This window comes from Eucyclogobius newberryi, unplaced genomic scaffold, assembly GCF_026437365.1.
Source record: "Eucyclogobius newberryi isolate DKJ021-1_F unplaced genomic scaffold, fEucNew1.0.hap1 SCAF_8, whole genome shotgun sequence".
NCBI lineage: Eukaryota > Metazoa > Chordata > Actinopteri > Gobiiformes > Gobiidae > Eucyclogobius > Eucyclogobius newberryi.
In genome coordinates, this window is record NW_027316500.1 from 3,789,362 (window position 1) to 3,816,239 (window position 26,878).

The 26,878-nt window shown below is 41.8% G+C and overlaps 1 protein-coding gene across 1 annotated transcript in view; it reads left to right on the forward strand.

Moving 5' to 3' along the window:
- Positions 1-26,878, forward strand: part of cdh5 (cadherin 5) — a 100,871-nt gene that overhangs the window by 250 nt on the left and 73,743 nt on the right. The window lies entirely within an intron of this gene.

Below are 26,878 nucleotides of genomic sequence, written 5' to 3' on the forward strand. Positions count from 1 at the left end.
ATGTGGAAGGCAGTGTTTTAAGTGTTGAGTATTGTGTATAAAAATCTAGACTTAATTGCGAGGAGATAATGTAACCTACATCCTGCCAACGACGCCTCAGGGCAGTTTTGTAGTCGCTCAAGCCGATTGTTCATAATATCTGCTGAAGTGTCTCCCAAGGCTGAGGGAATAAGTTGGAATAATGTCAGTAATGCTGCTCACATATGTCCCGGCGAGATTTGAATGGCGTAATTGCTGACTCTGGAGCTCTGGTGAACTGTCAAGCTTCAAGACAAGACAGACGGATGACCATTAAGATGATATGATCCCATGTGTGAGAGGGAACCTAATCCACCAGAAGGATGCAGTCAAATATATAGCATAGGCTGTATTTTTTCTTCACCGTCGAGGCTGTCGTGTTGACATGAGCCTGGTGCGGGAATAAAGTATTGATGTCAACATTTATTATTTCCAGAGAGGGGAGATCTGTGGCAGGGTGACACTTTGGTGCTGGGTTCCTTGGGGTGTTTGCCTAGGGATGATTGCTAACGTCTGACAATTGATTACTATTATGAAAGAAATGACTGAGTTGTCAACGCAAGAGTTGGCAGTTTATCACGAATTGTCTCATTTCTTACCACAAACATGCTATTCATCTGGTGTTTTCTCTTGTATTCTGCTTTGTTGTGTGGAGAAAGAAGTGTGTTAGAAAAGCACACACTTATTATCAGTATAAAAAATCAAATGTGGAGGAAAAAGGAGGCTTTTCATCTTCAAGCGTGTCATGCTGTTGTTTTCCTGATCATTCATTCTCACAGGAAAACCAAAATGATTGAGCCTTGTAGACGTATTCAGGTTAATTCATTTATCATTTATAGACACTCTACTTGGTAACAAGACATTTTTGAAAGGACAAAAGCCAAGGTATATGGGTGAGGAAGCAAGTGCAAACATTAGAACAAGGCAGGTTTCCACACAGCTGAACTATGTAAGATTCAAACATACTGAGAATGATTTTGGCCGTGCTGGTGAGACTCATCGATTGTTTCTACATTGTCCTGGCATACGCAAAATGTCTTCTTTTTTATATATATATTCTGTTGCCCGTAGGCTTTATTAGACAGGAGTAGACAGGGTGAAATGGAGACAGAGAGAAGGGAGGACATGCAGTAAATTGTTAGTCGGGATTCAAACTCACGACACTGCGTCCGACTGCACCTGGAGCCTGGCATATGTGTGCTGTGACTCAACCACTCGGCCACCGGGCAGCGCGGCGTATGCAATATTTCATTTAAAGTGCACTAGATAACTTCTCTAGGCGAGAGTGTGCCACCTGCTTGTCTCCATGGAGATGTGATGCAGTTTCTTGAAATTCTCCACATTGTGGCTTTAAGCTCTTTTATCTATATAGTTTTTATTGCTAGAAAGAACCTTGAGAAACATTCCTTTGTCTCATTCTTAAAACTTAACAAAGTGCTGACTGAAAGTGTAAGTATGGAATAGTCAATCTTGCTCACTTCTGACGCCACCTGTTTGTCTCCATGGAGATAGATATGTTTTATTTTATAGTGCGAGATGTTCCAGGTCAAGTAATAACATACGAAGATATGCCTTTTTAAAAAGTATATATATTTTTGTTTTTATGTTTGTCTTTTTATGTTGTTTTTTTGTGTCACTAAAAAGAAAAACTATATAAAAAAATAAAAATAAGGAGAAAAAAAGTAATCAATAACTAACTCTTTGTATAGTAACGTTTTCAAAAGCAAAATGTATTTTACTGCTATCGAAATATTATTTAATTGATTCTTGATCAAATCCACTCAATATTATTACCTGTAGTAGATATTATTTTGACTTTTTTAAGTAGAAATTTACACCTTTATTTCAGCATTATGATTTTGAATGGGTATATACAATTACTCATTATTATATATAACATTGTTTCTGTACTGGTTGTGTTAAATCGACTGCATAGTATGATTTTATCGAGACTTGTAATTCAGCTGTATCTTGGATTTGGTTCACGGCTCAGAGCGACAGAGGTGATTTGATTTGGTTGTTATGTCGAAAAGCCGTTTGTGCAACTAAAGCCAGTGGTCTAATTCCTGGAGAGGAAACTATCAAGAAAAATCCGTAGCCATCTGGGAGAATCCGCCGTCCCTCTGGCACACGCGCACACACACACACACACACACGCACACACACACACACACACACACACACACACACGCACACACACACACACACACGCACACACACACACACACACACGCACACACACACACACACACACACACACGCACACACACACACACACACACACGCACACACACACACACACACACGCACACACACACACACACACACACACACGCACACACGCGCGCACGCACACACGCACACACACAGGATTGATGATTAGAGCCATTCCTTCGGTCAGATATGTCCGCGCTTGACAAGCCGTCCAGCTGTGGCCATGTTAGCGCGGCTCAAGTCTGTGATTACGGCTGAAAGACCCACGTGTACGCTCTCACTTACTGACCTGTATAGTCTCCATTTGTCACTATTAAAAAATAAAAATAAAAAAATGAACAGCTTTATAATAGTGGCTCAGAAAACATGTCTAAAACATCAGTAACATCAGTAACCACAGCTGCCCATGGGTAATCCAGCTTTTACTTTTCTGACCAAATTCAAAGCAGCAAATAAAACGTTATTGGTAATACAGTTTACAGACACTTTAGACAGTAGAACATCAGTCGGCAAGTGGAACACAACTAATTTAATGAGCCAATACATTACGACAAAGGACTGCAGATCCAAACGAGTTCCTGTGCAACAGTCAAACATTATTAAGAGCATTAATAGCACATGGAATATAGGAATGTTTGTTCTGGCTCTGCGAAGCCTAAACTCTGATGGGTGTAAGTTTCTTGCCCAAGAGCATAAAGGGAAGAAGTAGAACTGCATAATTTAAGAAAAACAATGTAACTGTGAAGTATTGCAATTGGACTTGTGATTTATGTATGTTCAGAGTGCTTATAATCCATCCAGGAGCATGAACACATAAGATAAGACTGAAATATGAACTAATAAACTAATACAAATCAAATCTTTGTGGAGTATAACAAACATGTCCCCCCCAAACAAAATACTAGGCTGTTCACTGTGGAAGTTCTTCTGTTTCTGAATAACTGCAGTCTTTGACATTTGATAATAACAAGTCAACTTGCGATTTCACAATTGGGTCTGCTTTGTCTGTCAGTCTTCTGGGATTTTAACGCCCCATTAAAGGTGGTTTAGTACTTATTACCCAGCATTACCAGCAGCAGTTTAACATTTCCAAGTAAAAGAGTTGATTTTGTATGTGAAAGTCATGTTATTTCGAGGCGTTGTTCTGCCTGGATACTCCTCTCTGGTTGGCTCACAGAGATACGCAGCAGCACAGTGCCAGGTACTGCAGCTCCTACTCCCTCTGCGTTCATTTCAAGTCACGCTTTTTAAATGTCAGGATGCATTTTCTTCCCTCATCAAACAGGTTCATAAGCTCTAGTTTTTATTTAGAACCAAAAACATGTACCGTGACTTTTAAGTGCTCTATTTGAGGTAAATGCCTCGGTTCAACCTGAAACAAGTTCTTCACTCAGAGTTCAAAAGTGTGGCCTTTAAAGGTGCTGCACTTCATTTTTTTTCTGTCTTAAAAACATAAACGGAAAAGTTGTTCATTTAATCTTTTTGCAGCAGTCCAAAGTTATTTCTCACTTATACCAATGCCTTCTGTTGCAAATGTATAAGCGCTTTTCATCACCAACTTTCACAGACCAGAGCAGAGTTTACCGTCACGCTAAAGCTAACAAACAAACAGCGTGCTCCCTGCTTTGCAAACAGCACACAGCGGTCTCATTTTCACCCTAAGAAGTGCTTTTACAGATTTATTTAGACTTAATTAAGGGGTCAGGGTATCAATTAAGAAGTTACTAAACCTGAATCATTCTTAATAAACCATTTAATTAATTGTCCATGTTTTATACAATGTTGTCCTTTTCTATATTGTTCTTTATGTGTGTGTTATTTTTTTATGTTGTAATGGATTGATATATTTCATTCTTATATACCTATTTGGTCAACATTTATTCATTTTAAGTATGTTATAAATAATTGTGTCTTGCAGTTTACTCAAAGTTCATGGTTGTAACGCGATAGGCGGATGAGTCGCACTTACCGACGCTGAAGATAAAAGTTAGAAGAAGAAAAAAGAGAGCGAGCGAGAGTGATCGGTCACGGCACGATGTCTGACCGCACAATCTTTCACGTGGATTCCAACTGGTCCAGCTGATTTTTTTTACCCACAATTTTCCCTCGGTGAAAAACAAAACCGTCTGAGAAGAACGAAGCTAATCAAGGTCACGTCACTTGTTGTAGTTGGATCCCGGAGACAGAGCTCAGGTCGCAGACTGGAGGAGCTGGACCCTGGAGACAGTGCTCAGGTCACAGACTGGAGGAGCTGGACCCCGGAGACAGTGCTCAGGTCACAGACTGGAGGAGCTGGACCCCGGAGACAGTGCTCAGGTCACAGACTGGAGGAGCTGGACCCCGGAGACAGTGCTCAGGTCACAGACTGGAGGAGCTGGACCCTGGAGACAGTGCTCAGGTCACAGACTGGAGGAGCTGGACCCCGGAGACAGTGCTCAGGTCACAGACTGGAGGAGCTGGACCCCGGAGACAGTGCTCAGGTCACAGACTGGAGGAGCTGGACCCCGGAGACAGTGCTCAGGTCACAGACTGGAGGAGCTGGACCCTGGAGACAGTGCTCAGGTCACTGACTGGAGGAGCTGGACCCCGGAGACAGTGCTCAGGTCAGAGACTGGAGGAGCTGGACCCCGGAGACAGTGCTCAGGTCAGAGACTGGAGGAGCTGGACCCTGGAGACAGTGCTCAGGTCACAAACTGGAGGAGCTGGACCCTGGAGACAGTGCTCAGGTCACAAACTGGAGGAGCTGGACCCCGGAGACAGTGCTCAGGTCACAGACTGGAGGAGCTGGACCCTAGAGACAGTGCTCAAGTCACAAACTGGAAGAGCTGGACCCTGGAGACAGTGCTCAGGTCACTGACTGGAGGAGCTGGACCCCGGAGACAGTGCTCAGGTCAGAGACCAGAGGAGCTGGACCCCGGAGACAGTGCTCAGGTCAGAGACTAGAGGAGCTGGACCCCGGAGACAGCGCTCAGGTTACAAACTGGAGGAGCTGGACGCTGAAGACAGTGCTCAGGTCACAAACTGGAGGAGCTGGACCCTGGAGACAGTGCTCAGGTCACAAACTGGAGGAGCTGGACCCCGGAGACAGTGCTCAGGTCACTGACTGGAGGAGCTGGACCCCGGAGACAGTGCTCAGGTCAGAGACCAGAGGAGCTGGACCCCGGAGACAGTGCTCAGGTCACTGACTGGAGGAGCTGGACCCTAGAGACAGTGCTCAAGTCACAAACTGGAAGAGCTGGACCCTGGAGACAGTGCTCAGGTCACTGACTGGAGGAGCTGGACCCCGGAGACAGTGCTCAGGTCAGAGACCAGAGGAGCTGGACCCCGGAGACAGTGCTCAGGTCACTGACTGGAGGAGCTGGACCCCGGAGACAGTGCTCAGGTCAGAGACCAGAGGAGCTGGACCCCGGAGACAGTGCTCAGGTCACTGACTGGAGGAGCTGGACCCCAGAGACAGTGCTCAGGTCACTGACTGGAGGAGCTGGACCCCAGAGACAGTGCTCAGGTCACAGACTGGAGGAGCTGGACCCCGGAGACAGTGCTCAGGTCACTGACTGGAGGAGCTGGACCCCAGAGACAGTGCTCAGGTCACAGACTAGAGGAGCTGGACCCCGGAGACAGTGCTCAGGTCACAAACTGGAAGAGCTGGACCCTGGAGACAGTGCTCAGGTCACAGTCTGGAGGAGCTGGACCCTGGAGACAGTGCTCAGGTCAGAGACTGGAAGAGCGACCCGGCATCACTTACACATGTGGTTGTTAAAGAGTCCACAGTATGTGATCCAGAGTGTGTACATAATAATATAATAATATTACGTGCATTACATAGATAAAAGTAAAGAAATCTAACTCCTCACCACAGGCCTCTCATGTCTGGTGTCAATTAGCCTTCAGCGGCAAAACATGTCTGAAAATGTTGCAAGGCCCAGCTAGCTCAGTGTCATTTAAAGATGAGACATGCTTTAGTTTTGGTTTAGTCTTTAGTCGTTTTATTCTTGTAGCTTCATCATTAGACCTGGTGTTGCTGGATTTCGATGATTTATGATGCGTTCACAGTAAACACTGCATCAAAACCGGGACTAAACCTGGAATAAACCTGGAAAATACCTGGACAAAACCTGGACTAAACCTGGACAAAACCTGAGACTAAACCTGGACTAAACCAGGACTAAACCAGGACTAAACCTGGTCTAAACCTGGACTAAACCTGAACTAAACCTGGGCAAAACCTGGACTAGAGCAGGACTAAACCTGGACAAAACCTGAACAAAACCTGAGACTAAACCTGGACTAAACCTGAGAATAAACCTGGGACTAAACCTGGACTAAACCTGGACTAGAGCAAGACTAAACCTGGACTAGAGTGGTGAGCGTGCAAATCCAGATTTTGGCCAGGTTCACTTCTAGTTTATAGCTGAACTGGTTTAGAAAGTACTCATAGACTCATAGACAGACCAGGTTTAGTCCAAGTTATACTTGCTTTGGAACCGGTTTATAATTCATTTAATCCTGATTAAAACTATATTTTGAACCAGTTTACCCGTTTATAGAACTAGTCTAGAATAGATTTAACCAGGTTTGTGTAGTTCTGATGTCGTCCTAATTTAGACCACATTTTCAACTATAGTTTATAGAATGGGTTTAGAAGTTTTGATCCTGTTTTAGACCAAATTAAGTCCACCTCTCACATTATACACTTGCTTTGTGCTGCGCTGGTTCTATCCTTCATTAGACGTTGTTTCAGCTTCGCTCCAGACGACCTGGAACACCCAAACTCAGAACAACATCGGTGGGCAGGCCGGGCTTTTAAACGAATCTGAATCCCCCCGGGTCATTACTGTCACTTCCACAGCTGCACCGTATCATTCAGCAGCCACTCCCGCCCATAAAACCCATTTGTCTGATTACGTGTGAAAATAAAATTAACTGGCAAACGCTTTGGCACCAATCGGATCAGGAGTGAAGATGACCGAAAAGCCAGAGAGGATGGAGGGTGCGCGAGGGTGTGCGAGGGGGTGCGAGGGGGAGGGGGTGCGAGGGTGCGCGAGGGGGGCCGTGCGCGCCGCTGGTGTGACTCACTGACAGACAGATTGTTTGAGGCAGCGCTGTAATTAAACTTGTTTTAATCTCGACGACAACAGGCACGCGGAGGTTCGACTGGGGGGAGATGAGGAAGAGGAAAAACACCGATAAACACAGCCCATGTTATGGCGGGTCAGACTGGATCAGGAGGGCGTGTCACAGACCTTAGACAGGCTTTAACAGTCAAAAGGAAAGTATATTGTGAGTATGTGTTTGGAAGGGGCACTTTTCTGCATGAGGGTCTGACATTTGCCTGACTCTTTGATGCTTTTGCTTTGTCTGGAATGTTGCTACATAACTGTCTTTTATTCATTCAATTTCGGCTGATTTTACTGCACAAAAACACCTGAAAACAAGCATTCTTACAGAGAGCAAGGTTGCCTCTCCATGGAGACAGAAATGCTGGTAAAGTAAAAAGTACACATGATTCATACCACTATTATATTAGTGTTAGAGTATTATATTAGAGTATTCGTTAGTACTTACTTTTTCAATGCCAATTTAGTGTTACAATTGACGGTGGCCGATGAAAGTGCTGTCCTGTTATGTGTGTTTTTAAGGATCAGAAAGAAGCAGATGCAGTGAGACAGGCGTGCCATGTCTGCAGTACTCAATACTCACAAGTACAAGCTTAAACGTCTACTCGAAAAAGTACAATTATTCCACACAAATACTCCAATACAGTGTGGAACATTCAGGGCAAAGCAATGACATCAATGCAGTAGTGATCCTGATGTAATGAACATGTCATTAGAGACACAGTGGTGTAGTGGGTTAAGCCTGTGACTATGAACCAGGAGCTATCCAAGCACATACCTGGGATTTAACACTTAACCCCTCACTGCCCACTCAAGTCATGATAGTGAGGGGACAACAACATTTTTAGGCCGAAGGCAGCGTTGCAACTGTCTGACCAAACATGCGGGCGCAGCCCGCATGTTTGGTGCCCCGTCGCCCCTGGCAAGTACAGTGAACTAGCCCATGCCGAAGGCATGGATCATGCATACTTACTCCTGCTATGACAGAAATAGTCAACAATTTGTGAATGGGCGTAGCCCATTCACAAATTGTTGACAACAGCAGCGCGAAGCATTCCTCCAAAAACCCTCCTGGCATCGTCCTGTACGCGAGAATCCATGCCGCAGGCATGGGCCATGCTTGTTTCTGCTCAAATCAATGGAAGTCTATGGGGAGTGGGCGGGGCATCCCGACGAAATAGGGAGTGACGAGCGCGTAAGCGCTCGTAATGATGATTCCACCCCATGGCGGCATGGGGAAGGCTTAGAGCTTTCAAACAATGTATAATTTGTTGTTATAGAAAAAACGGCTATATTGTTTTTGCTAAAAATATTATTATTTTTATTATTTTTCTTGTTCTTCTTCAGCGCTTTGATCTCTAATTTGACCCCCTGAACATGCTCAAAAACTCACCAAACTTTGCCCAAAATTCAGAATCGGCGAAAAATTTTGTTTTTTCTGGGCCATTTTTTTTTTTCGTTAAAAAATGGCGCGACAGCGCCACCGACAAAAGTCAAAATACATTGCGCCTATGGAAGACGCCCCGAGGTCAACTTTGTCGTAGAGCTACGAAATTCGGGACACGCATTCCTCTTGTGAGGACAAAAAAAAAAATATTATTGTGGCCACGCCCCCAGACTTACCCTATGGCCACCATCTTCCTTTGAAAATGAAAACACGCTGTGTTAGCCATTTTGTTCACGTCAAACTTTGACGAACTCCTCCTAGGGCGTTTTGCCCACCGACTTCAAAATCGGCGTACGTCCTCTGGACAAGTGGGGCATCTAAAGTTATTCAATTTTTTGAGATACCTTTTACGGTCTGTGTGCGGCGCAGCCGCAAAGTTGGACAACTTATTTTGGAATATTGCAGATCTAAAAATTGCTCCCATTTGATCAAAACCAGTCCGATTAGGACCAAATTTGAATCATTTGTTAAACTTTCTAGTTTGGACCAGTTTAGGCTGACAAAATTGAAATGGCAGTGATAGCGCCCCCTACAGAGTGACCTTTAAATTAACATTGAAGGTCAAAAATTAGTTTTACCAAAATTGTCTAAACTTTACCCAAAATTCTATTTTGCAGTCCCGATCACAAAAGCCAATCACAAAAATGCCTAAATTTTTACGCCGTAGTCGTAGCGATGACAGAAACCTCCCATGTTATCCCTATGGGAAAACCACAAAATCTCTCAAATTACCACATTTTTATGTTTTACACTTTAACGAACTCCTCCTAGTGCGTTTTAGACGTCCTCTAGACAAGTGGTGTATCTAAAGTTATCCAAATTTTAAGGATAACTTTTACGGTCTTTGTGCGACGGAGCCGCAAACGTTTCCCAGAATTCTGACTATTTGGCCTTCAGAGTGGCCTATAAACAATAGAGTTTTTCCAAATGACATGATATTTTGAACAAAATTCTAATTTGCCATCCTGATCATAAAAGTATGAGAGCCAAAGTCATATTTTGTACGGCGTAACCGTAGCGTTGACAGAAACATCCCATGTTATCCTTATGGGAAAATCGTAGAATCGCTCAAATCACCACATTTTTACGCTTCACACTTTAACAAACTCCTCCTAGGGCGATTGTCCGATCAAGTTCATATTTGGAGAATATCATCTACACAAGCGGGGCATCAAAACTTACCCATATTTTGATTCTAAGTGCTACGGTCTCTGTGTGGCGGACCCGCAAATATATGTCAGAAATGGGAAAACAGCGAAATCTCTAAAATCACCACATTTTTACGCTTCACACTTTAACGAACTCCTCCTAGGCCGATTGCCCGATCAAGCTCATATTTGGGGAAAATCATCTACACAAACGGGGCATCAAAAGTTATCCAAATTTTGATTTTAAGTGGTACGGTCTCTGTGCCGTGGAGCTGCAAATATACTGTCACAAATGGGAAAAACGCCAAATCCTTGAAATGTTCACATTTACGCTTCACACTTTAACAAACTCCTCCGTGGGCAATAGCTCGATCAAGCTTTACTTTGGGAAAAATCATCTACACAAGCGCGGCATCAAAAGTTATCCATATTTTTATTCCAAGTGCTACGGTCTCTGTGCGGCGGCGCAGCAAATTTGACTGACACTTGTGTTCATTTGCACTGGATTGGCCATGTCCAATGTGTCGCCGTCTGTCAAGTTCTTTTTTAATTCAACACACAATAAGGGCGCCATCTTTATCAAGTCAAAAGCGCAGAGTCGGAAGGCCGGCGGCCCGCGAGGGCCGTTGGATGCCGCTTGCGGCTTTAATTGAATTTGATACTGAAACTGACAAGCTTTACAGATCCTCACTACTGGCCTAACCTCAAGGGTGAAGTCATTTTAATAAACACAATGTATTCCTGCAACTTGTTATCTTACATCGTCCATTAAAGGGGACATATGATGCAAAAACAACTTTAATGAGCTTTAAACCTTGTTCGTACTTTGATCCTTTGTTCCTGCATGTTTGAGTAATCCTGCACCTGAGGCTCGAGTGCTCATAAAAAGTCATGTTTTCACCTGCCCCATATCCCCGCCCACATCCCAGTGCTTAGTTGTGATTATTTGGATAATCAAGACAGAAATAAAAACATGTAAATGACAATCTGCTGCTTGTTACAGTGAAATGTGACCATGAAGAGGCGGGCCTTATCAGTTCTGCAGGTTTGAACAGGAAGTCAATGGAGCTGTTTCTATTACTGAGGCATTTTAGATGAATATTGTGGTTTACAATGAACACAATGTAGATTGATGATGTTCTTATGTTATAGTTCAATGCTAAGCGCCTGGAAACGAGCATGATATGTCTCCTTTAGTATCACCCTAAACAATTTTAAATCAAGTCAAACAGAACACAGATGGGTCAGTACAATATGCTCCTGATGAAGGACACAACTCTAACAAGAGCCACATTAGAACTGAATAAGTATTGATATATTGATTAAATAGATGGTTTGAAGGCGATTCAGGCAGAAATAATCAGAACTCCAGGCATGTTTTTCAGCCACCATCACGCCGTCGCTAAAGCTTGCACCGTATTTATCTACACTTAACATATACGGCTGTATATACTCTGTTCTCCACTTAAAGCAGAGGTACATTTGGTTGCACTTCTCTGCTCTGAGCGACGGAGCATGGTTTCTGTCAGAACACATCTCGCCCTAATACATCGACTCAAACATACTTGACACCATAAGTACTACACAGCGTACTTATGAAAAGGTTTTAAAGGAATCGGCATGTGGCTAATAGTATGGGCTTCACCAGATGGACTCACTACTTTAAGTGTGATGTTTCAATTCAACTTCCGGTACTTTCTTTTTTGAAGTGATTTCATATTCATATTTGTCGCTTCTGTGCCATGTTTGCTTTCAAAAGAGCAAGATGAAGAATGAGTCCAGTCAAGCTGAAAGAACTTAAAAAAAACACCTAGTGACATCATTAGGAGTATTGTATTTTAACTGATTAAAACTGCATGCATTTATTCAATTTTTAACATGATGAATGAAAAATATCAATTGCCGATTTATGAGAAACATAAAAAGTAAGACATAACCCACTTATTTTCAGTCAAATCAGCCATTATGGGAAGAACTAGTTTGTACAAAGTCCCTAAATGTCATTTTGGTGATATTAGCTTCAGCGTTGAAATGGAAATGGTCCAAACTCTTCCCATTCCCAGTCCTCCACACAGCAGCTTCCGCTTTACTACAAGTCAGTCCAGGCAGGATTTGAACTCTGCTGTTCCTCTCTGCAGAGCGTGTTACCACTTAAAATGAGAGTAAAGCAGAAGGCAGGGGCAGCACTACAGAGTGTGGGCTTCACAAAGAGCACAGGCTTTTGTTTGTACTCCAAAGGTTCACAAACAACTCACTTTGAACTGCAGGTCATTTTAGTCAGGGTTTTGAAAAAGACATGGACAAAATAGAACAAAGCTCCATGAATATTTTTGATGAGAAAACTGTATTGTAGTTTGTGTAGGACATTTAAATGGTTCTGTAAGTTACTTTCCTGTGATGATCTGCCATTTGATTGTCTCAGAGAAATATGAATCAGAAGAAAGTATTACCGCAGGAGAAATAGATATGTAAAATAAAATTAGAATTATATGTTTTTTAATCAAATAAACCCCATTATAAAATCAACTAAACCCATTAAAATAAAACTTATAAAATATATGACCCTGACCACATGGCTACATATGTATTAACACAAGTGAGATAAACTGAGCGCAAAGACACTTCTTCAGTCTCCATGGTGATGTGATTGCTTTTCTTTGGATGTTCCACCATAAAGCATTAAGCGACTATTTTTCAGGTACTTATAATGAACTATTACTGTAACTTCATTTAACATTTTGTTCATTGTAAACCTTAATATTCGTCTAAAGCCCTTTAATTATAGAAACATGTCCATTAACTTTGTGTTCAAAACTTACAACTGAAAAGCTTTTCCTGAGTCTTCACTTTTTAAAAAGAATCCTAACTAAGTACAGGAGAGTGGGCGTGGATAGGGGGTAGGTGAAAACACGTCTTTTCAAAGCACTCGAGCCTCATTTGCAGGACAATACACATCCAGGAATCAGAATACAAGTTTGAATAAACCAATGATGAGGAAACACTGTTAAATTCTACTTTAAAGCTCTTTAAAGTGGAATTGACATAATAAACCCCCAAACATATCTTTCTTCTTCTTACTGTGATCTGACTTGTCGGGTGTATGTTCAGTACTGTGCCATACTGCGGAACATTCTACCGAAGCCATAACATCTCCACACGTCAAGCGGAAAAGTTTGTCTGAAAAAAACCCAACAACAACAACAACAACAACAACTCACTTTTTTAAATTGGCTGAAGACTTCTGAAAACTAAAACTTATTTTGCCGTTACTGTTTACTCCGACTGGAACATAAATCCGAATGTCACTGCGCGTTCAGCCTCAGCAGCTCTGCCAATGTTCTGTCTGCAGCAGCCATTAGCCAGCCAAATGAGAAACTGTCATTCAAACTACACATACTTTGTTTCTCCGACACGACCGCGAGTCCGCTTAACCGCACCTCGCACTCCTTTTCCTCCTCTGCGTCTTGTTTACCTGCTTCCTACGCCGCCAAAGTGGGTCAAACCCGTCTGCCACTCAAAACTGCACTCCAGACTGACAACTGTGTCTATGTCGCCTGCGGACAATGTTCAGATGTAATTAGAGATATTCCTGGGTCGTGTTTATTCTCCGCAGCGATGTAAGATGACTTTGATACGCACGGGACCAGGAATAGGAAGGCGGTGTAATCTTGGAGACTCCTCGGTCGAAAGAAGCATTAAAAAGGTTATTGGCGACATCCGCGGTAAACAAAGTCGTGGGGTCGTGTTGTGGGAAGGTGGGATTGTGCGGCTGGGAACGGGAAAGCACTCAAAAAATGACAAGCTTTTAGCCGGAGAGATTGGACGACACAACTTAGTGGTACAAGAGATTTAGAGTCCATTTTGAAGCTCTGTGCTGGATTGTTCATATCCCCTCGAAGATTAGAGTTACAGGCCGTTTTGAAGGATTCTTACCCCGAAATGTCACGTCAGGGCAAACGAGAAAGCAAAAGATGATTTGGATGTAAACAACTTAAATGTGACCTTTAGACTTTTGCTGCAAATATGTTTTTTTCAGGATTGGACTGACGGGACTGATTAAGGATACGAATACTATAATATGGTACTGTACTTTTTCCTGTTCACATTTGAAGCATATTTGTACAGAGTAACTAAGTAACTAAGCACTACATTTACTTTCCAGTCAGACCAGGACGCTTTTGGCCACACCAACATGTCATGAGTTCGAATCCTGGCTCTGACAGTTTGCTGCGTGTCCTCGTCCGCGTCCCCATTTCATGCTGGGCTGTCCTGTAAAATCCTGCAAAAAATAAACATAATTCACAACCACAAAAAGCAATGACATAACCACCACACGGCCTTAAAGTGCAGTTTCTAACCCTAACGCCCAACAGCCTAAAGCGTGCAGTTAATATTTCACTCTTAATAATTTGCCTTTTTATAAAATAACGAGAAACGAATTGAGTAAATTTATAGAAAAATGGCTAAAATAAATGTTTATACTCGTATACTAGTATCAAAATGAAAATACTAACAAGTATTGATACTATTAATAAAATCATGAATTAATAAAAATAGGAATAAAGGATATTGTCGTGACGAAAAAATTCTGTTTGATTTTTCAGTATCATCGATATCAACTTTTCCTCATGATCAAAATCGAGTTTTAAATTTGAGCACCATGATGGCACTACTTACAATTGAAATGTTATGAGTGTTGCAGTGGGTCAAGTGCCCATCAACTGAAGGGTAAGCGGTTCAGACATTGTCCATTATACTGAAGTTGTGCCCTTGGGCAAGACACTAACTTCACTTTGGTCTTTTTTAATCATTGTAATCTGCTAAGTTGTGACAAGATGGACATTCAGCGTACGTAACCCTGTAACGATGAAAATAATTTAAATCATTGTATGACTGGATAGGATTTGCTATCTCTGTAGTCTCATTCATTTACACGACAAGCGGCTGAGTTATGGGTGACATGAACTCGTGACGCGTTGCTGGATTTGTCTGGGAGACGCAGGCAGACGGCACTAGGAGACGACGGCACAAGGAGAAGGAGACGACGGCACAAGGAGACGACGGCACAAGGAGACGACGGCAAGGTGATAAAAGCAAAAGGTGGAGTGAAAGTCGAGGCTGAAATAGTGAGGAAAACAAGCCAACACACAAACACACACACACACACACACCTACACACACACACACACACGAACACACACACACACACACAAACACACACACACACACCACACACACGCGCACGCACGCACACACACACACACACACACACATACACACACGCACACACACACACACACACACACACACATACACACACGCACACACACACACACACACACACACACACACATACACACACGCACACACAAACACACACACACATACACACACGCACACACACACACACACACACACACACATACACACACACACACATACACACACGCACACACACACACGCACACACACACACACACACACACACACACACACATACACACACGCACACACACACACACACACACATACACACACGCACACACACACACACACACACACACACATACACACACACACACATACACACACGCACACACACACACACGCACACACACACACACACACACACACATACACACACGCACACACACACACACACACACATACACACACGCACACACACACACACACACACACACGCACACAAACACAGACAGATGAAGGAAAGCAGGAGTGACAGTCTGCAATAAAGTGGAATCAACACTCCAAGGATGTGGTGTGGCAGCGCACACAAGGTGAGACCAACTAGGGGCCGGTCAGGCAGCGGCTGCAGCAACTGTCCATAAGGATGACACCACACAGAGATGAGAGAAGAGAAGAAGAGGAACACTTTTCAGCCAGCAAATCCACAGGAACAACGTAAGCAAAGCCAGGAATCGTTTATTGCACAGATAAAGTTTGGCCCAAAGACATGTCAGGGATGTGATGAAGGAGAGAAAGACAACATTGTTACAGGAATGATTTTCTCACTAGTGAGAGTGGGACTAGTGAGTTTAAGTGAGTTCAAGCAGTCCAAAGAGGACACAGCAGGGTCTGGCTTCCAAAGCGGTCTGGCTCGCTTTAGGTCCAGGTCGGCTTCAGCTGATGAGGAGCTACACACCAGAGCCAGATGTTTGATGAGAGAGGACACAGATATAAAGCAGATATAAAGATCATATCCCAGACTTTAAAGAACTCACGTTACCAGCATAAAGATCTAGAATATTATCATTCCAGTGTAGAACATCTAACATCAAACCCAGTGCATTACATAACCGTAACCAACGTCACAGAGTTACTAAATGTCATATTATTACTCTGACCAGCTCTATCCCACATTCCAAACACATTTCACTGGGGTGGAGCAGGTAGTGGTGCACCAGGAGCCCCCAGGGAGCCCACGGCCCCGAGCCCACGACCCCCAGCCCCGAGCCCACGGCCCCGAGCCCACAGCCCCCAGCCCACGGCCCCGAGCCCACGGCCCCCAGCCCACGGCCCCCAGCCCACGGCCCACGGCCCCCAGCCCCCAGCCCACGGCCCACGGCCCCCAGCCCACGGCCCCCGGCCCACGGCCCCCGGCCCACGGCCCCCGGCCCCCAGCCCACGGCCCCCAGCCCACGGCCCCCAGCCCACGGCCCCCAGCCCAGGCTGAATGACAGGAAGGGCGTGTGCTGGCCGTTTGATCAGCACTCTTCATTATCTGACTTTGGATTTCCCACTGGGCTTTGTGTTTACACTTCCTGCTGCTGATAAAATGGGAGCAGAGAGACGTTGTGTTTCGAAGACGGAAATTCAGTTTAAAAAATGCCCTTTTCGGGAATGGGCCCCGTGGGTTTGTCACACACAGAATATAGATTTGTGATTCATTCTCTGACTGGGGTTTAAAGCAGGGCTGAGTAAACGTCAAGCGCTCTGATCGTGCCACATCTTGACATAAGTGTGCCATTTGCTACATCCATAGATCGTCTAATCAAATATAAATTTGCCCAAGGAAAGATCTATTTTTCATATTTTCAGAAATGTGATGTATTATTAATAAAATGAGAGCAACGGGGAGGGCAGCTTGTCTATTAGTCTTTATTCGTACGAAGTGGTGAAGTCAAAGCAAAAGAATTCTGTAACAGGATTGCAGGAGGAACATCTATATGTTTATGTGATTCCTTTGGGGAATTTTACCTTAAACATGAAAAAAGTGAATTAATGGTTCCAACAACATCAACAATCTAGAAAAAAAAGATTAAACGTTTGATTAAATGGTGTGTTGCTGACTTGAAAATTGCAGCCTTTTGTATTTGTGTGGGGGCTGATTATAGTCATTTTCGAACGTGTTCAAGTGCAAATGTCAAGATATAATTTATGAATAAGTATGAAGGACCATCTGACCAACGTTAAAGACATACCTTTCTGTGCCAATGTCTTCTATGAGTGCGTTCTAGTCTAGTCTGTGTTGTGAAAGCGTCAGGAAGACTCTGTGAGGTCATTTAGTAGATCTCCACCAACCGTCCGAGCTGTTGCCCCACTGTCCAAGCCTTTCTTTGTTCCTGATGTGGTTATTTGTAGACCCTCTAGTGAAGACTCATTAGCAGCAGCGACTGGCTCTGATTAGGATGTTTGTGCAGGACAGAGGAAGGATGCGGCTGACACACTGCACAGGAAACACTGTTCTTTAACTTAACTGTGATGTCAGGGAGCTCAGGTCAAGGAAATTCTGGACAAACAAGATGTGTACAGGGTTAGAGCTGTTGTCGATCACTGTAACGGCTAAAGCGACACTGTGATGGACGATATTCAGCTGGCACCAAAGGCCTCCTGACTTATAGCAATAATACACATCCGAGGGGTCAAAATTGTGCCTCGCAGACCAATTTTTCAGATCAAACGACGCAGATTACAACTAGAACTTTTTACTACATGTCTTTTAAATTCTTTACTAGGCATGAACGTGACTAAAAGTAATCCTATTTTTATCATGGTAATTGTTATTTGGACTAATCAGACTCTAAAATACATACAAATATATTTTTTTAACAAAGACAGCTTTATATAGAAATAGCTGACTAGTTTAATAATTAAAAACCCATTATACTATACTACAGCAATCATTAGTTGCAGCCCTGTTCTCCCGCATTATTAGCTTGATAACAAACCTTTAGGTGTTAAACAGAGCCAATATTTAGGATCCCTGGGGAAATTATGGAGCTGAAGTGCAATCCAACCTTCACTAAATGCATTGCTTATTGCTTGTGCTCATTGAATGATTCACTATATTGTTCACCAGTCCGTGGCCCTCTGCCGGGTGTTTCAAAAACCTTGGTCACCTCTGATATCCTTCTATAACCACATGCAGGTTACATCTCATTTGTAACAGAGACGGAGTAAGAAACAGCAGCATGTTTCTCTCTCTTTCACATCGACCAGTCTGAGGAATGTTTCTGTGATTTGATTCCAGCGACCTGGAGGCTTAACCAGAGTTTGACTTTGAACCGAGCTTGGTTCTTTTTATCTCCCGTTGCACCTAATTGGAGCTCACTATCCGCCCGGCGCACCTCCGGCTCAACCAAACTGACGCAAAGCTTTAAATTCTGAAGAGCAAACACCCGCGTCATTTAAGAATCCTCCAAAACTAATAGGCTTGTTTTGAAAAATCTCTGTTCATTATCTGCAATGTTGCTGCTTATTTTCCATTTTCTTTGGCTTTATTTAAATACGGCTTTGATTTGACTAGAAATAATGAGTACGGTATTACTGTTTGTTGTATTCTTTTGTAGCTCGAGGGGACAAAGCCGTTTGTTGCTAACATTTATCAATCTTCCATTCACTCCTAATTAAGCGGTAAATTGCTGTTTTAAAAAAGTGTTGTTGTTTTTTCGTGGTAATTTGAAAGGAAAAAGACGAAATATCTTCACAAAAGCTCTTTGTTCGAGCTGATTTGGCGTTGTGTGAACAGGTCAGCAGAGGTCAGCCCAATACGAGATTAGGCCATTAGAGGGAGACGACTTTGTGCCGTATAATCCTTTTGGACGTAATCGCTCTTCTCCTCCCAGCTGCTAATAGCGCCAAGACAATAAGACGGACTAATCTGGAGAGCACGGGCTGGCGGAAGACAGCGGACATGGGGGAGATCCAGCGGTGCGCGCGGGGAGTCCAAAGTGTTTCGCAGATTATAGCCTGGCATTTCTGTGTTATTAGATAAAGCCATGCGGGGGGGTTTATGGTGGATGAAGGTTTAAGGGGCTAACTTATGAGGCTAACGGTTGTCAAAAGACCACTGGTTCCTGTGGTATCTTTTGCTGACCTGGTAGAGTTGTTTTAGTCCTCCAACTTATCTATTTCAAGGTTTTAAAGGTGTAACTTCTCGGGTGGATGGTTCACCAACTGAATATGGTCTTTTTCAACTTTTTGCAGCAGTCCAAAGTTATTCCTCACTTTGATAAACACGCTATATGAGATTTGCTGATGTTTTGAAATGTGAGAAACAGAACTAATTCATGTAGGTTGCCTGATTTGGTTGCATATAATAGAGTAAAATCAGTTATTCCCCAGTACAGACATATTATAAAACAGTAAAAATCAGGTCCCGTTCCTTTATCACATTTTCCAAACTTTCAGAGCCCAGAGCAGAATTCTGTCATCACGATAACGCTAACAACAACTAGCATGAGGGGAAAAAAACCTTTATAATTAGATGCATACAGCACACAGTCATCTCTTTTTGATCCTTTTACAATATATATATATATATACTATAGGGTAAAACTATTTATACTCCTTTACATAATAATTGTTTTTGTACAGGTCCTAAAAAAGCAAGTGACTCCACCTCCTCCAAGAAACATCAAATAAACAGATCAAAACCCGGAAACAAATAGACAAACTCAAAAAGGAATAGAGTAGTCTAAAAAACAAAAACAAAGTGAGAGTGAGGTTTGATGGTTTGATGGTTTACTCAAATGTTTCAGGCAAAGCTAAAACATCTCCATGGAGACAAGCAGGTGAGGTCGAAAGGCTGCTTGATTTGCCATGGTTTAAATCTGGTTTTCCAATATTTGAATTGTTTAGTCCTGGTTCAGTTTGGCTTTGTGTGATCTAGTTTTTGAAAAGTGGTTTATGGCTTTTCTTGGTTTAGTCCCATTACAGACTGGTTGTAAAATGCTTCTTTAATCTGTGTTTTGGCCTTATCTTGTTCACATTTAGTCCTGGATTAACCGTGCAAATGCCACTTGAAAACCAAATATTTCTGAGGTGTTGAGAAAGATTTCAAAATAACTGCAATGTGTATTTTGCTTAAACTGTGCTAAAATGCCTCCAGGGCACCAACCAATGATGCAAGACATTGAAATGCGGTAATCAGTCCAAAATTGTAACCTGAGTCAAGTAAGTGCCTTGCAGTTTTAAGGGGAATTCTACCATTTTATTTGCCTTTTTGCAGGTGAAGGCGATAAATTCTGTAACAAGGGACCTGGGAATGACCAAATAACGCGTGTTTGGAATGACGTACAGTTTTAATTAAGAGCAGTCCGTAAACGCCCAGTCCGAGTTCACGGTCTGACCCGCACACGTGACCACACCCCTGAGTTTGCTCCTTCCAACACATTTTCGTCATCTCAGAGCTGAATGTGTTCCAAGGCATTCCTCATGGTGTAAGCAGAGAAGGGGCTATTTGGTCTGTTTTTCTTGTAATGAACAAGACGTTTGACTATAAGTTTGTTAGTACATGTTGATTAAATCCTGAGCACAAGGCAGAGTTGTTGAAATGCCAAGAATTGTAAAACTGTATGTCACTCTTCTATACTAGATTTAAAATAATGAGTATTGTTATTGTTGGCTTGGCTTTTTACCCTCTTTTGGGAACTTAAAACTGTGATGGAGCGATTCACACACATTTCTAAACCAGTGTGTGCACAGACAGAAGTGAGGAGAGTCTTGCCCAACGACAACATGCAAAAAATGAACACAGGGATTGAACTGCCAAACTTCAGGTAAACGGGCAAATTTAATTGCATAACCAGCAGCAAACAAAGACACATGAGTATGCACTGTGTTTTGGTGAGTCAAGGAACAGATAATAATGAATCGCGTCCACAAGCAGCCCACATACTCCCAGAGGTGGAAAATAAGGTAAAATATGCTCCACTTGGTACGCAAAGAGATCTGTGCATTCAGTGTAGTTACGTCACTGTATTTATACTTCAAAACTATCAAAGTTAGTAAGAGGATTACCAAAAAACAAAGCAAAAAGAACAGTGATGACTCAAATATGAAGGCATTTAGCAACATTAAGATTGCAATTGCTTACTGTTTATTTTACAGCTTGTTCTTATCACTTTTTAAATATTTTCCTGGTTCTATCGTGTTGTGTTCTGCCTTAAGAGAAGATGAAGAGGCTGAGGAGGCGGATGTTTCTGCTGCTGCGGTTGAACTGAAGGGATGTGGGTTGCAGGACGCAGCTGAAAGTGTAGGATGAGGAAAAGGGGGAGAGAGTGATTTTATGAAAGGCTTATGAGGTGTGCTCGTGTTGTCCTTGTGTGGGAGTAATAAAAGTATAGTAAAAACAGCAGAGCAGGAGACGGGTGGATGAAGTGAGACAGCTCCTTTTTATAGACACAGAGATGGTTTGGTCTGACCTTACCTTGTTTTAGCCTCTGTCACGTTGAGTAACTGTAGCCATTAGCGACAAGCAATTAGCCAAGAACGTTTTTGTTGTGACGGCGAGGCTGTCCGTTTGCGTCCAGGCTAAAAATGTAAACACATACTTTAATGAACAGACTGCTCTTGCTTTTTTCTTTGACAACGCAAGATAAAGTTTTTGTTGTTGTCATTAGTTACAAGCAACAAAGCCGTGTTTAGCACAGAATTCCAATGCTATGCTAATACAAGCCACAAGAAGCTAATTGTGTTTTCCATGTGCATTTTACTCTGCATTTAGGTTATACATTATATGAGGAGGGACATTTTTAACTTGTTTATGCTTTTTATATGATGAATGAACAGCAAAATTATATAGTTTAAAAATGTTTACTTATTTATGTGCAAAATAATCAGTTCCACAAGTTCCACAATATGGCATTTAACTTGTTTGTGCATTTTGACAAATACATGTGTACTTATAAACAAACTTGTAAAACATTCTTACTGTACCTGTAACTTGGCCTGCTTGTCTTGGTACATACGTTTAATGCCATACTATGGAACATTTAAGAGAGACCAATAACATCTCCATGAAGACAAACAGGAAAAGTTAAATAGTGCACTTTTCTATCTGCTTCAGTTCTTGGTTTGAAATGACACTTATTGACTTGAAATGTCTTGTCATAGGTCGGCTGGAGGATATGTAAGTTGGCCTGCCCTAAATGGTAGTGTCAAAGTGCCTAAGTGTCAAAGAATCTAAGTGTAAAAAGCACTCCTCAAATGTAAGAGGCACTTTTGGTCTCCTCGCGCTCATTAGTGTGAAAAGTACATGTGGTTGATTAAAATTATAGTTCGCTCGGCTCTCAGCCTGTCGTGCTCTGACGAGAGCGACAGCAGCGAACTCTGGGTCTCGGCCGAAAAGCTCAGAGCTGAACAAAATTGCAAACGTTTTACTCTTGTTGGTTTGGTAAACTTTTATCGGTACATTTTGTGATTTATTGATTGAGTTGAAAAATGCTTGGACATAACTGCAGTGGCATTGTGGACGAAAATGTTGTGGTGCTCAGTTGTATGTTACGTTAACCATTTAAATGTTATTTGTATCTAAAATACATACCAGGTGTATTTTTAGTTTTGTTTCTCTTACTGGATGGATATTAGGCTTGAGTATTTAAGAGCTTATAGGTGCACTATGTAACTTTTCTTCTTGTCTCCATGGAGATAAGGGCTGGGAGTCACAGAGTCTCTTGCAATGCGACAATGTATTGCACATGATATTCTGTGATATATCAGTTTTTTAACCAAAGACATTGCTTCCCACAAAAAAATGGGGGAAATATACACAGAAATACAATAATCCATATAATTTATACTAAATCGACAAATGAAGTAATGAAATAAAACACCTGATTAATTGATTAAAAGCGAGATGGATAAGCTTAATGTAATACTGTGGAACGTTCCAGGCAAAACAACAGCATCTCCATGGACAAAGGGATCCTTTAAATGATCTTTTGCAATACATGATTTAAGATAATAAGTCCCCAATAACAGTCAAATAAGCAATGAAGGCCATCGTAAAAAAGTTCAATTAAGGGTTATCATTTGGATAATGTCTTTATCATCATAATGTTTTGACTTCCATTTGAAAGTCATTTTCAACCTGAAGGAGCTGCTCAGAGAAACTGAACTTTATACTGCTCAGACCCACTTCAGATACTGAAAATTATGTTTCGGATGGAAATCACTGAATCAGAACGTTCTTAATTATAAAAAACATTGTTTACTACCTTTTTCTTTCATGTATCACTCGTGTTTGAATGAGGATTACACCGACAAGCAATCAAGACATTAAAAAAATGTATGTAATGAAATAACCTGCACACTACATAGTTGTATGGCATGTCAACATGATCTAACCTTACATTATAGGAGTCACATTGCAGCATTCTCCATGGGCGCCATAAAACATGTATTTAAACTGTGTGTGATTGTGTCCAGGAAGAGGGTCACGGACAGAAAATACATTTGGCTGAAGTGAGTGTGGTCGACTCTGACACATATCACATTCTAATATCAGTCTCCAATCCACATCTCATTTATATGGAGCATATTACCGTCTCTGACATTCACTTGACATTCATGCGCTGAACATATTTCCAATTATATGACACCTTTGATAAGCCGCTGCAGTGCATTATGGATAATGTAGAAATTCACCGCTCTCAGGTCAGAAAAAACCTCTACCAGATGACGCCATATGTGTTCCATATTCTTCTCTTCAATAAATGCACTTAAACATGGCGAACTGCACACTGACATGTGCATAATGTTAACCTCTTCCAATCTGAATCTTTCTATATGCGCCAGGAACAACTTGTCAAATGGCCTGAAGCCCAAACAAAAGAAATGTGTTTTTGAATGAAACAATATGCTATATGGAAAGGAGGCTTTCACCAAATTCAATTTATTTACATCACTTCAGGAGATAGATGTTGGATTGGTGCACACAGCGTCTTGCAGAGCCTAATACAGATTAAATCAAAATCTTCCCGTTTCTATTGTTTATCATGATTTCAGCAAGTCACTGGACAGTACAAAGGAGAGTTGAGACCAACTTAAAGGACACATTATGCAAACTGACTTTGTTTCCTCATAAATAAAATACCTGGGGTTGTATTTAGCTTCCTTTACACATGTTTTATCAATCCTGTTTCATAAATCCTCTCCCTATGAGCCTCCCTAAAACACTCTGAATTTCACTGATTTGTGATGTCGTAGGTCAAGCTTTGAGATCTTCTGAGTCATTTTTAAATCCATAAATCTTCACCAGACAGAGCATTTCTTCCATTGAACTGCATTCATTATAACTGCGTGTTTACATTAGCATGTCAGGGCAAGGTTTAATTATCTCCCATATGTGATTCCCTCTGCTGCCTGCAGATGGAGTCTAACTCGATTACCTGGGAAATGCCTGGCATGTGCTGTATGTATACACATCATTTAAAGTTCTAAAACAAGTAAAGGTACTCAAGGGCATGTTTAAAGGACAAGAACTATACAATTCATGAATAATATTTGTCCTTTATCTTTCATTTAAAAGGCTATGCCCATATTGTTATTTCCAGGATGATTTTGTAAATGTCATCTGTCTGCTGCCCTCAAGCTTCCTTCTGGCAGAGCAAGAGAACAAAAATAACTTCAATTTTTTCTGTGTGATTTTTGTTGTTAATTAAGATCTGGGTAATACGCAAACACACAGTTAACTCATTATGATTTAACTTGAAATGATGCAGCAGCTGTTGTTATTGTTTCCACACTCTTTTATCCTGAATATATTAACAACCTTTCCAGAGTCAACAACTACATATGTTCATTCTACACGTGTATATTCAGAGGGGTTTTCTTTCCAGTCCAACAGAAATGTGCTCAAACAAGCCTGTGAATGTCTTGGCTGACTTTCAAGTACGAAACGCAAACTGGATGGAGTGTTTGTGCCCATGTGGCATTTGTGTCGTACCTCGCCAATCTCAAGTTGTGATGCCGTTAGTGGATGATGGAACACTACGAGTCGTGTCAGCTGTTCCATGATTGTGGGTTTCCAAGTAATTATTCATCCCACACTTTTTGCACGTAACCCCTCTGACTAGAACCCGCGCTGACTTAAATTGGTTGGGCAACGTCTCATATGTTCCGAGTTAGCACTTGATCAAGTCTATTATAATTAGTAGACAAGTCGATGTTTTCTCTCATTCGAGTGCTTCATGGTGGAAACGCTTTCACAGGTCGACATCTGGACGCTGTTTTAGAAATCAAGATGTGTCGACTCCATTCAAAAGTCATTTTCAATCTGATGGAAATTGTTTGAGGGCTAGTTTCAGTTAAGGCTCCGCCTTTTGGGCAGGACCAACTCAGGAGAGTATCAATTCTAGCTGCGCAAACCATTTTCCATCAGCTTGAAAATGACTTCAAGTGTTTGAAGTGATAATGTCTTGATTTCTAAAACACTGGTCCAGATTACGACCTTTGAAAGCTCATTTGTAGACAGTACTACTTTACACCGACACAGTACTACTAACTTATGTACTCGAGTTGGCAATATGAGTAATGTTGATGTAAATTCCCAGGGACAATTTGGCCCATTCATCAAAGTAGCATTTGTAGACTATAATAAGACTATAATTTCAAACACAACACTCAATTTAGATACTTCAATGATAGTGCGACTAGAAAAAAAAAGAAAAAGTACAGTAATTTTAGAAACTTCAATGTAATTTTCAACACAAAATAAAAAATAGTTTCTTTATACATGCTATACTAGAGCTGATAATACCATGCTATTAAAGAAGACAAAGAAATGAGGACCTGGTAATGAAGCTTCAAAACAAAAATATTCTACATAAATATTCATAGAAGAAGACATAACATGTTTATTTGACAATATTTATGTCATTTCATCAGTAACATGTATAAGAGGTTATTTAGAGTTGTTTCTCAAAAAAAGCACTAAAATCTATCGAAGTATTTCTATGATTTAATTTTGATTGTGACACATATCTGTAAGTTCATTAACAAAACCATGAGATAACATATTACCCCCAAACTTCAAAACAACTACAATCTTCTTCTTATCTGCTGCTGAACATAAATCTTTTAAACCCACCCCAAAATAATTCAGCCATCAGCCAATGAATGGACTTAACGACTCAAGGTCTATAGCCCTATGGGACAGAGAGACATTTCATTGTGAGTTCTACTGCGATAATGTTATTAATGAGTTAGCTAGGTGAGCTATAATTGTACTTTTGAAGTGTTGTGTACACTACAGATGGAAATTAACAGTAGCTAAATCTGGTCACATCATCCTTTCTTTTGTATTTGTAATTCAGGTTAATCAATTTGTACATGGTCCCTGACAAATAAACTCAGACTGTTCTAAAACTGTTCACGAAAGCTCCAACTTTGTCCAATGAATGCAATTTTTTCAGCATCGACGTTTGTTCAAATCACTTTCTAGTTTCTATAGTTTGAGCCTCTATTATTGTATGGGTTGAGACGTTCCGAAGTCTTGTTTACCCTCATTTCGTCACACATCTTGACCCTGTCCTCCCTTGTCTCCGTCTCTCTCCCGTTCCACACCTTCTTCACCCTCGGGTGAGGTTGCAAACTAGGTCGCGATCCATGTTTAATACCGTCCCTTTTCCCATCCCGAGCACTGTGCTATACCCTTTGCCTTTCCCGCCCCGTCCCCAACGTCAAAAGGG